Source organism: Oryctolagus cuniculus, chromosome 2, assembly GCF_051225735.1.
Source record: "Oryctolagus cuniculus isolate XC-2025 breed Fujian yellow rabbit chromosome 2, ASM5122573v1, whole genome shotgun sequence".
NCBI lineage: Eukaryota > Metazoa > Chordata > Mammalia > Lagomorpha > Leporidae > Oryctolagus > Oryctolagus cuniculus.
The window spans coordinates 189,776,019-189,788,178 of NC_142868.1; the positions used below are offsets into that span (position 1 = coordinate 189,776,019).

The 12,160-nt window shown below is 46.2% G+C and overlaps 1 long non-coding RNA gene across 1 annotated transcript; it reads left to right on the forward strand.

Annotated features, from left to right (window-relative positions):
* The first annotated feature begins 3,811 nt into the window (after positions 1 to 3,811).
* LOC149128190 (uncharacterized) lies at positions 3,812 to 11,639 on the forward strand. The gene is made up of 3 exons (XR_016229698.1): positions 3,812 to 3,896; positions 7,273 to 7,447; positions 11,128 to 11,639. It is a non-coding gene; the product is annotated as an uncharacterized LOC149128190 (long non-coding RNA).
* Positions 11,640 to 12,160: the final 521 nt, after the last annotated feature.

The window sequence follows — 12,160 nt, forward strand, 5'->3', positions numbered from 1 at the left end:
GCTGATCCAAAGCCAGGAGCCAGGTTTCCCATGTGGCTACAGGGGCCCAAGCACTTGAACCAACTTCTGCTGCTTTCCCAGGCCATAAGCAGAGAGCTGGGTCAGGAGAGGAGCAGCTGGAACACGAATCAGAGCCCATATACATAAAAAGGGGGTAAGTGTTCAGAGTGGTTATTTTTGGTAATAGGCATTGAGAGTGATTTTTTTCTCTTCATTAATCTTACTTTCTTTTCTAGAGGCAGTCTAGTGTTATGGTTAGGAGCATTGACCAGGGAACCACACTTACAAAGCCGAACTTCTCACCTTGACTTCTCTTCTTACACAATTATGTGATCATAAGCAGAGAATTTTACCTTGCCATGTCACTTTCCTTATTGTAGTGTGGAAAAAACTGCATCTTCATCCTGGAAGCATTGTGACGATTAATACATGTAAAGAAATTACATGACACTTGGCCTTGGACATAATAAGCATTCAACTGCTGGCAGCTCCTAGCATTACTTAAAATTGTCAGTATTTTCTAAACTTAACAAGGTTTTACTTTAAAAATTAGAATTTTTTTAAAGCATTGACTATGCAAACCTGAGTAGGTCCACACGCAAATGGAAAAGACTCAGGAATCACAGGTGACCTCAAGTTGAATCAAACATCTGGGAAGTACATCCATGTAAAACTAAACAAAATGAAAGACCAGGAAAACAAAAGACAGAAGAAAGGAAAGAAGGAGGAAGGGAGGGAGGAAAGGAGAGAAAAATGAAGGGAGGAAGGGGGTCAGAGAAGGAGGGGCATCACAGGGAGGAGGAGAGAGGGCTACAAGAAGGAAGAGACTCCTGTAAAGATAAATAGGATATTGTCTGGTTGGATATGGTAAGAGTTGCAGTCCCTCTTGGGTCTCCAGGTTTAGTGTGCACAAGGTAGGAAGAAAGAGAGAAGAGGCTCAGGGAAGGGCAACAGAAAAGATGGAAGAGGACGAATTGTTCCTGTTAGAAAAAAGGTTCCAGACTTTTCCATCTCAGAACATAGTTGCTAGCAGCTAAATGACTGTGTTTAACCTTTCATGGACTGAGCCATCATCCTCTATCTCCAGCAAGTACAAAACTCACGGAAGACCCTCCCCCTAGCCCCAATCCAGAACCATGTACCACATTCCCATGCAGTTCACATGCAACACATTCCCACATAGTTCTAATGAGAAGGATCGCCTGGGGAGATGGGAAGCCTATTTTCAAAAAGAGGGTTTGCAGACCCCCTCCCGGAAGGTCTGGGCTTACTTGAACAGGTGGAAGACCTTTTAGGGTACCAGAGCAACTGAGCCAGGAACTGAGATGCTACCTGCAACTCAGGCCCCTGGGTCTGGATTGTCAGAGAGAGATGAATCCATGAGACACAGCCCACAGGACTAGACAATCACCAGACTTTTACAAACCCTTGCCTTGGTATGCTTGCTGGAACCTCTGCTGGTATCTTCTCTGCCCGTTCCATAGTCAGGTTCATCCTGACTGTTCCACCCGGGTGCTCAGGTCCATCCCCTGCCCAAATCCAAGAGGGCTTTGCACTGTCCCTAGGCCACATTTTCTGTGCTCAGCCTTTGCCTGGGCTGTGTCCCACATCCAGCTGTTCCCCCCTGACCCTTGGCCTCTCAGATTCTGCCAATCTCACCAAGCTAGGGTCAACAGTCTCCTCCAGAAGCCCTGTCTGCTTCTGCCAGCCCTTGTTGACTGTTTATCTGTATGGTCCATGGAGTGACCTATGTTTTTCAGTCATTTTCTTCACTTGTCACACTTATGAATGAAGTCTTTAATAATTTCTAATAGTAGGCATTTAATCTAGTGGCTAAGATGTCCAAGTCCCTATGGGAGCACTTGAATGTGGCTTCTGGCTCCAGTTCTTGAATGCAGCTTCCCTGTGCCCTGGGAAACAGCAAATGATGGCTCAAGTTGTTAAGTTCCTGACACCCATGTGGGAGACCTGGATTGAATTCCAGCTACCAGCTTCAGTCCTATCCCAGCCCTGGCCATTGTGGACAGCTAGGGAATAAACTAGCAGATAAGAATGTGCATGTTCTCTCTCTGCCTCTCAAATAAGTAAAAAAAAATTAATAAAAAGAAAAAAAAAACAAAGAATTACTAATACTATAATATTGTCTTATAGTTTGTAAGAGATTTTCACATTTGTTACATCCTTGGCATTTCACTATAATCTCATAAGGGGCTCATGCTGTCGTGTCCATTGAAGAATTTTTAAGAAGTTCTTTTTTGTGCTTGCTTGTGACAAAACTAACCAATAAATGGCAGCATTAAAAGCTTGTGCTACTGGGAACATGAATAGAGGATTTCTCCACAGGAAAACTTCAGACACAGGGATTTAAGACAGGGCTCTCTTTTCCAGCCCCAAGGGAGGGACAAGACATGAGACTTGAAAGAGCAGCTGCACGGTGGGACCGAGACTGTGTCGCCTGCACCCTCAAATGGCAGGCTCATTACCGCAGCTGTTGCTGCCTGTAGTGAGCTGGACAGCTGTTGCCAGCTGGATGGAGCCAGAACAGAGGAGGTGGCGTCCCGCGGTAATGACTGCGTGTGAGGGGGTATGTGCACTGTGTTTTCCCTTCTCGTAGCTCAAAGTGTTCTCAAGATATTATCTGTTCCTTAGAGGAAGACCAGGGTTGGCAAGAACAAGTTAGGAAGCCAGGCAGAAAGAAGGTAAGCATCTTAGATGAGCCGTTCCTGGCGTCCTTAAGAAGGAGAAGGAGTGTTTCGGGGCTGCACGATCTTCTTGATTGTTTGTGACAGCAGTTGTGACAGGCCCTGCCGACGAATGTTCCTGGCAGAGCTGGGTGGCCCCAGCAGTGTCTGTGCCAAGGAAGAGACAATGGGATCAGAAATAAATTCTCCCCTTCCCTCCTCCATCTCCTTTCCTCCTTTCCCTGCAACACAAGCTGTTGCCATCTTTAGGGTCTTAGCATTGTCCTCTGAGGCTATGGGAACTGTAACTGTTTGGCCTGTTTCCTCTTTTCATATTCTTTTCTTTTACTAAAAAGATGTATTTATTTATTGAAATGAAGATTAATAAATAAATAAATAGTTATTTATTGAATGAGAGAGAAAGAGAATTTTTCTCTGCTGGTTCACTCCACAAATGGAAACAATAGCCAGGCCAGGCTGAAGCCAAGATCCAGGAACTCTGTCGTGGGTGACAGGGACCAAAGTGCTTGGGATATCTTCTTCTGCCTTCACAAGCACATTAGCAAGGAGTTGGACCAGAAGTGGAGTAGCCAGGACTCAAACCCACACTCCCGCGTGGGATGCAGGTGTTGCAAGTGACAGCTTAACCTGCTGTACGAAAACAGGAGTCCCTCTATTCACATTCTTATAACCCAGCTTACTTGTCCACAGAGCCTCCTATTCCACTCCCACCCTTCCTTTTCCTCCAGACTGAACTTGGCCTTTTCACTCTCCTTGGAAGACTGGCAGCCAATCCCATTGCTGCGACTTGGCTGGTAGAGGTTCTCTGGCTACGGTGTATAACCCATCTCTACCAATGTCAATTATTCTTTCTTATCCACTGTGACTAGAAGTCTACCTCTTGGCAGCCTCGATTGGACCTGCAGCTAATGTTAGCCTGACAAAACATTTTCCTTCTGTGGCATCCTATCAGCTAGGGACTAAAAGGAAGAGCCACCTGCTTGAGAATATTTCCACACTCTACAATTCATTTTCCTGCCTTAAATTATTCTGTTTTATGTTGGGCTTAATTTTCAAACAAACTTTGATGGAGCGCTTTCCATGCATTTTGATCCGTACTTTATCTCGTAGCTTCATCAACACAGCACCCTAGAAGATGGGCACTGTTCCTACTCAAGTTTCACAGCTGAGGGACCTGTGGCTGAGAGGGGGAAAGTAAGTTGCTCAAGGTCACATGCTAGTGGCCCAAGGTCTTACATGTTTGGCTGTACTACTTTGTACAAACTACCAAAAATCCCTTTCAGGAAACAGGTAAGTATCCTAGTAGATTGGATGTTTCAAGTAAATTGCTGGGCTGCTGTTTGGAAAACAGGGTTGTCCTCTCCAAAGGCTGGGCTCTTGCTCAGGGTCTTCTCTGGAACAATGTGGCCCAAACCAGAGTTTGGTTCTCCTTGGGACCTCTGCAGCTGAAATGTACCATGCTGCTGGTGACAACCAGCTTGGAAAGTTCCAAGTGCCACTCCCCATGTCTCTGTACATCAATTGTTTGACCTCAGAGGACCTAAGGAACAGAGTTTGAACTCAGAGATGTCTTTCCTGGAAAGCTGTGACTATATATATGTGGGCACTGCCTTGTAGGCAATTCATCAACAGAAATGTGAACTGTGTTTTTCTTAATTGTGCTGACTGTGGCTGAGTTACGAGGCAAGCCACTGTGCTCTCCTAGGAAGCCTGCGGCCAGTGTGTGAACTATCTCAATCTGTTTTCAGAAGAAATCTTTGCTGAAGATATTTTGGCTGCAACTGGTTTGAGAGATGGACTGACCACACTGCTCTGTGACCAGATCCTTTGGTGGCCAGCATGGTATTCAGCAGCTCAAGATGACTTGCACAAAGGAGACTGTGATGGTTCAAAGCCATCAAGGCCTTTTGTCTGCACTGTCCTATCCCACGGTGCAGAATGGAGGCTTCTTTGGCTTGACTGCCTTTTTCTGCTACCCATAGTGCTCTGGGCCCCTGAGCTGCTTCTTACCCTGACCCTTCCCAATGACACCTTCTCTGGATGGCTTCCCCCTTCTTTATAAGATGAATTTGTCTGTTGCTCACTCTTATCTCCAAGATACTCTGCCTTAAAACAGCCAAACTAAACCACCAAAGGACACTCTCTAGAAGTCTGCATTTGAATTGGCTCTAACAGATACTCTCTAAGCACCTATTTGGGTCCAGGGACAATGCTATGTCTGAAGACCCAGAGGTAAAACTCATTAATTTAGTCTCAAAGCACCAGTGCCATCCAACATGGCACCCACCAGCCACATAAGGCTATTGAGTATTTGACATATAGTTAGTTGGTCAAAGCTGAGATGTGCTGGAAATATAAAATACACCCTGGATACTAAATGCTGAGTATGGATAAAAATTGTAAAAAGTCTCACTAATAATTTTAATACTGATTACACGTTAAAAGATAACAGTTTGAACTGTTGAGCTAAACCAAATATATTAAAATTTTGCAATTTCTATTTTTTAAATTTTTTTTATTTGACAGGTAGAGCTATAGACAGTGTGAGAGAGAGACAGAGAGAAAGGTCTTCCTTCCATTAGTCCACTCCCCAAGTGGCCACAACGCTGGTGCTGCGCCGATCTGAAGCCAGGAACCAGGTGCTTCCTCCTGATCTCCCATGCAGGTGCAAGGGCCCAAGCACGTGCGCCATCCTCCACTGCCTTCCCAGGCCACAGCAGAGAGCTGGACTGGAAGAGGAGCAATCGGGACTAGAACCTGGTACCCATATGGGATACCGGCACCACAGGCCGAGGATTAACCAAGTGAGCCACGGCGCTGGCCCCACCATTTCTATTTTTTAAAGGTGGCTACTAAGAAAGTAAAGCATTATATTATGGGGCTGGGTTTATACTTCTATGACACAGTGGTGGTAGCTAATGTTATATGAGGAGGGGGTGATGCAAAAAAGCGTAATAAAGTCACTGAAAATGTGCTTCAGGAGGAAAGATAAAGGGGAAACAAACTTTAGTCGATGGGAATCCAGGAAGATTTCCTAGAAGTGCCATCAAGAAGTGCCTGTATCTTCAAGTAGCATTATAGGTGAAAGGCCTGGAAACACCCACAACCAGATCTAGGATGGGGATTTTGACCTTGGCCAGATGGAGGGCTAGAGCAGATTTTGTGGTTCTAAAGTCCTCCTCAGCTTCCAAATCTGGTTGCCCACCAGAGTTACCTGGTATAGATTCCTGGGCTTGTTCTAACCTCAAGAGCCAGAATTCATGGGTTTGAGGACCAGACATCTCCATTTCATGGAATAATTGTCCTTTAGCTCATCTGATCCCAGTCCAGGGCCAAATGGCCATTTTTGACCCTTGAGAAGCCAACCCTAGGGTGCTTTCAGTAATTCACAGCTAGAGGTAGCCATGGTACTTCCTATTTTTGTTCTTGGTCCTTTGGGGAGAAGCAGTGAGTGTGAACCACCTGAAATATAGGACTTGGAAAAAATGGCTCATGTCAAGGGCTCTGGGTGACTCTGTCCAATTTTCCTGAGGGAGTAGCAGAAGGGGAACATGGTAGGCTTATAATCTTCTTCCTCTATTACCATGGAATTGCTAAGCAGTCCTTCCTACATGCACAGTGACATGGTCCTGCCATCCTGCCAGGAGTAGTAGTTCCAGAGAAAGGGAACGAGAGAGAGAGAGAGAGAGAGAGAGAGAAAGAGAGAGAGAGAGGAAGGGAGGAAGGAATTTGCACATGCTAATATCTGATCATTCGGGCCCGCACCACGGCTCACTAGGCTAATCCTTTGCCTGTGGCACCGGCACCCCAGGTTCTAGTCCCGGTCAGGGCGCCAGATTCTGTCCCGGTTGCTCTTCTTCCAGTCCAGCTCTCTGCTGTGGCCCGGAAGTGCAGTGGAGTATGGCCCAAGTTCTTGGGCCCTGCACCCACATGGGAGACCAGAAGTAGCACCTGTCTCCTGGCTTCGGATCAGCATGGTGTGCCGGCCACAGCAGTCATTGGAGGGTGAACCAACGGTAAAAGGAAGACCTTTCTCTCTGTCTCTCTCTCTCACTGTCCACTCTGCCTGTCAAAAAAAAAAAAAAAAAAAAAAAAACCTGATCATAGGGTTTTGTGGTGCAGCAGGTTAAGCCTCCATTTGAGGACAACTGTATACCATCTCAGAGTGCCTGGGTTCAAGCACTCCTTCCATTTCTGATCCAGCTCCTTTCTGAAGCTTACCCGGGGAGGAAGCCAATGACAACTCAAGTACTTGGGTCCCCGCCACCCACGTGGAAGACCTGAATGGAGTTCCTGGCTCCTGGCTTCACCCTGGCCCAGCTCTGGCTGGTGAATTTGTGGATGGAAGAATACTCCATTTCTTTCTGTCACTCTGTCTTAAAATTTTTTTAAAAAAAGAACAATTCTTCATAACCACAGTAAATAAAAAGGAAGGAAATACAATAAGAAAGGGAGAGTGATTTGTTATTCTGACCATGTCCATTGAATGGATGTGTAGCAAAAACACCATTATTTCTCTTTTCTCCTTTTGTTCTTCTCTTTCTCCATGTCTCTCCCTGATCTCCAACAGTGTTTCCCTAAACACATCCCTGAATAAGACCTCAGGGAATGGAGCCCGCTACTATGTTTCTGTGATGGACTTGCCATGGACACCAGGAAGGATGGATGTGAGAGCAACTGGTTTAGAGGTTTACAATCCCCAGAATCACTTACCTGGCACCTGATCCAGTACGTGCTGTCTCAAGGTATTTCACTTTTCAATGCTGGCCACCCTCATTTGTGCTAACTGCTCCCATTCCTGCCTTGAGGATTACTTCGAGCTGTGCATGGAACCTCTCTTACTATGGTAGAAAATCAATCACTTCCTTCACCACACTGACTTTGCTCTTAAAAAGTTCTCACTTCCAGACTGGCTTATTTATTCAGTGTGTGATGCACATTTTCCCAATGCTGTATCTATTATGGACCAGAAACCCCATTACATAGTGCAGCTCCTGTGCGAGGATCTCGCTGTTCACACCCAAGGTCCTTAGTGTGACGGACACCAGGGATGTGCTTCAGGCATGAAACAAAAATTGTATATGTGTCCATGTATGTTTCACTGGTGGGGAGACCTGTAGATACTGTGAGCTATTATTTTTTATTTTATTTATTTTTAGCATTTTACTCTTTACCAGATGCAATGTAGTTCATAGATACAATTCTAAGAATATTGATATTGTAAAAGGCCAAGAGCTACTGGGTGGATGGATAAAAAGGATGCAGGTGTTCTAATAGGAAAAAATATTCTCACTGGCAAACGAGAAAAATGAGGCCAAGAAAGGACATTTGGTGACACTGTCATTAGCAGGTCAACAGTGTGCTCCAGAATGGGTAATACTAAGGTGCAGAAAAGTTTAAGTAGATCCAAGGTGTCCTTTGAGGCAGAACTTGAATGCCCTTAGTAACAGCCTGTTCTCATAATAGTCATGTGTGGGCCTCTCTGGTCTAAAGAGAATGAGGCTGCCGGAAAAGGCCTTGATAGGCACAGGCTGGAGTTGTACCTTGAAGAGCCCTGGGGACCAGGTCAGCACTCGCTGGACAAAAGATTTGCAGCCACTGAACCAGAATTACCGCCCACCCTTGTTGGAATGTTGGGCCCACAGCTGCATGGATGACAGGGATTCACTGAGAAATAAGCTTTCCCATGAGCAGCCCAAGGCCCACAGCCATCGACACTGGGTGTCGAGCAGGGAGTATTTCTGTCTTTCTGTAGCTCTTCCTGTTGGAGGGGAACTTTCCCAGGTGCCTCCTTTGTGAGGTTGGGGGGGGGGGGGTGGGGAACTAGGGAAAGCAAAAGGATGCCTCGGACTCCCCAGCTGACCCCAGCTGAGCACAGTCCAGAGGTTTTTACAGGGAACCAGGGAGGGGGAAGGGAAGGACCATTCCTGATGGGGTGGGGAGAGGAGGTGGGGAAGCTGCGGCTTGAGCTTTGAACCTGATCTCTCAACCTCAACAGGAAGACTCAGCAATGCCTCTCTTATGGCTCCCAATTTGGCACTTCTGAGGCCCCCTCTTTGAGGAGGGGGGTGGATGTTCCAAGGAGGAAGAGAGCTTTCAGAATCCTCTAACTGGTAACAGCCTCAGAACGTTTTAAGAGAGGTCATAGGCAGGGGGATGGGCAGTGTGGGGGGGGAGCCCTTATTTTGCAGGGGAGGCCCTCTTGGTCAAAATATGACAAAGGCTGTTGTGAATGCCAGATGACTTTAGTCTACATGAAGTCCACAAAATGATTGAATTCATCTCTTTGTTGGCTCTTTACACTGCTTGCTCCCAGGTTGATCAGTTGTCCCAGCCAGCACATTGGCCATACTCTTTGTCACACTCCACATGCTGTGGGGAAAGAGCTGTGCTAATGACAGCTCCCTGAGCTCAGGTCCTTGCAGGCCTTTGCATCAGCTCCTTCTCTGAGCCAGGGCTCATGTGGAACACAAGGGCCGTAATTAACTGTACCTCCCTGGGTGCAGAGCAGATTAAATGAGGCAGAGCACCAGGCACATTGACGTTTTCATTGATCTGACTTCTTTCCTTTGTCTTTCACTTAAGCAGAGCCAACCTGTCATATTCGAATAAGCTGACACGGGTCGCATTGCACAGGCCGTTCTCTAACCTCAGGTTTCCTAGAGGGCTCTCAGGATTCGCTCCAGCTGCAAAACCGTAAGGGTCTGAAATTCTGAGCTTGTTTCTGGTAGACTTTCTTGGAGTTGGAGAGACTGTTGGGCAGATCCCATGGGGCTGCAGTGATGGTCCCAGACCAAGATGCACAGCTGTTGGATTGAGCAGCCTGTGTGAAAGACGATAGAAGGAGAGGGAAAAGTCAGAGCCCAAAAAGAGCTGCGAAGGAAGAGACAGCTGCAAGTTTGCCCTCGAGTAAATCAAACGGTGACGTTTATTGGGCTATTTGCAGAATAACACCAGCAAGAAAACTGGAATGCAGATTACCTTTTCCGAGAAGGATCTTAACTCAGTAGCCCACAATAACCAGCCTTGTCTACTGGAGTCAGCTTGGCTTAATGAAAAGGTCATAGTTTGGAGGCACACAGACCTGGGCTTCAGTTCTGCGCCCCTCCCCCTACTTCTTAGTGGTGATTTGGGGCAAGCCTTTCTGAGCCTCAGATTCCTTCTCACTTCAAAAATGATAAATAAATATGAACATTTTAGGGTGACTGCAGGGTCAGGACATAAAAGCACTTGCTCTATGGTTGGTTCTGGTTAACAGAAGCTATCTTGCCACAAGCATGTCACATGAGGGCATCCATCCCAGAGGCCTCTTGACCTGGACCATCATTTCTGAAGTCTGTACCTGGAGCAGGATAAGGGACTACAGGGGTGGGGGAGGAGCAGGCAGCAGGGCTGGGGTGGGTGGGTGAAGAGGAGACAGGAGATCAAAAGGTCAATAAATATCTGTCAAACTTTAAAATGCAAATCCCTGCCTGTGGCCCAGTTGAGACCAAATCTTTCTTTATCACCCTTCTGGGAAGAGGTTAAGAGAGAGAGAAATGTTAATTACAGTCTTTTCCCTTTCTGGAGTATTTTTGTTGGGTGTGGTGTGGTTTGTGGACAAACGTGGGTATGTGATGTTTCATTCAATCCTGACCTGGAAACATAGGTAGAAAATCAAGCAATTAACTACACATGGTTTTCTTGGTGATTGGACTATGAATTCCTCAAGGAAGAGACCGTCAGACCCTCACTGTAGCCCAGGTGTTTTTGCATGACTCTTGGCATAGAATTCCTCTTGGCTGGCTGGCTGGCTGTTAATTGTGAGCATAGTCATCTTCACTAGCTCATGACTTGGTTCTACGAGCACTGCTTTGCTCTACATTTCACTAGGAGGCCCTCTGGGAAATGCATGGATGGTCTGGATCATCTCTGCCATTGGCCAGGCTCTGTACAGCACCATGACCCAGGCATACTCAATGCTACAGGGCAACTTTCCTTACTACTTGCCCTAAGAAGTTGCTGCTGTGTTGTGAGTCCAGATTTCTTTCTGGAGAAAGTGTGGAACTCCAGGGAAATCCCATAGAGGAGACCTTTAGGAGTAAGAGGGCTAGTAAGTGCCTGACAGTCACTGTGTGCCAGGTCTTGGCTCAGCTGCCCCCCACCATGACAACTAGAGGCCAGAAACAAGGAAACTCACTGCCTTGCTTTCCCATTCTTCCTTCCCTCTTTTCTTGCTGGCCTTGTTTTCAACTACACTTGCATATAACAGGGGAGTGAATTTTTTCAAGATAGAAGAATCTAACAAATGTCCCAGGCCTGGCGTACTCTAATCACCATCATTTATTAGACCCTTTCCTGCACAAATGCACCTGGCTCTCTAAGTCTTATCTGATAAACTGATAGTTTTTCCCTCCCCCTCTCTAAATGGCACGAATCGTTCCAGGCTCCTGTCAAGTCCCTCATCTTCAGGAGGCCTCTGCAGACTACTTGTGTCCTCACTGACCCCTCTTCTGCAGTCTGATGCTCTCTGATACCATGCTCTTCACCCAGCACTTATTGTATCTGTTGACTCAAGAAGAAATGTTAGGGGCTGGCACTGTGACGTAGTGGGTAAAGCCACCGCCTGAGGTGCCAGAATTCCATATGGACGCTGGTTCAAGTCCTGGCTGCTCCACTTCTGATCCAGCTCTCTGCTATGGCCTGGGAAAGCAGTCGAAGATGGTCCAAGTCCTTGGGCCCCTGCACCCACATGGGAGACCTGGAAGAAGCTCCTGGCTCCTGGCTTCGGTTTGACACAACTCCAGCCATTGTGGCCAACTGGGGAGTGAACCAGTGGATAGAAGACCTCTCTCCCTCTGCCTCTCCTTCTCTCTGGTGTAATTCTGACTTTCAAATAAGTAAATAATTTAAAAAAAAGAAATGTTTATGCCAACTAAGTAATACATGTTTTGAAGGGAGAAGACTGTATGCTATTCCTACATAACCCACACACTCCCATATACTATGCCTCACTCGGGACTGAATTCATCATAAAAAATCGACAAAAATTACAGCAAGCTGCTGGGGTTCAAAGCATGGATTTTGGTTTCAGACACTTTTGGGTTCAAAGAATAACTTCATCCTTCTGTTCATTCAACATGTATACACTAAGTGCAAGCTACAATGTTAGGCACTGTTCACACCCTGGGAATATGACAAAGAACAGGAAGTTTATTTTTTCTAATGATAGGAGACAAATAAAACATAATCATTTCTGAAGAAAATAACACAGAGTAAGAGGCATGAGGGTTAGAGGGGGAGGTGGCTCTTCACCTACAAAGTACTAGCTGAAAAATTTAGACTGGTCTGGTGATACATTCTTTACTAGCCAATGAGCTGTAGGATGCCTATGAAGAGGGAGTAGCAAGTACAAGAGCCAGAATGTGGCATAAGGTTGGTATCTTTCAAACAAACAAACTAAAAAAGGAAACAAACTC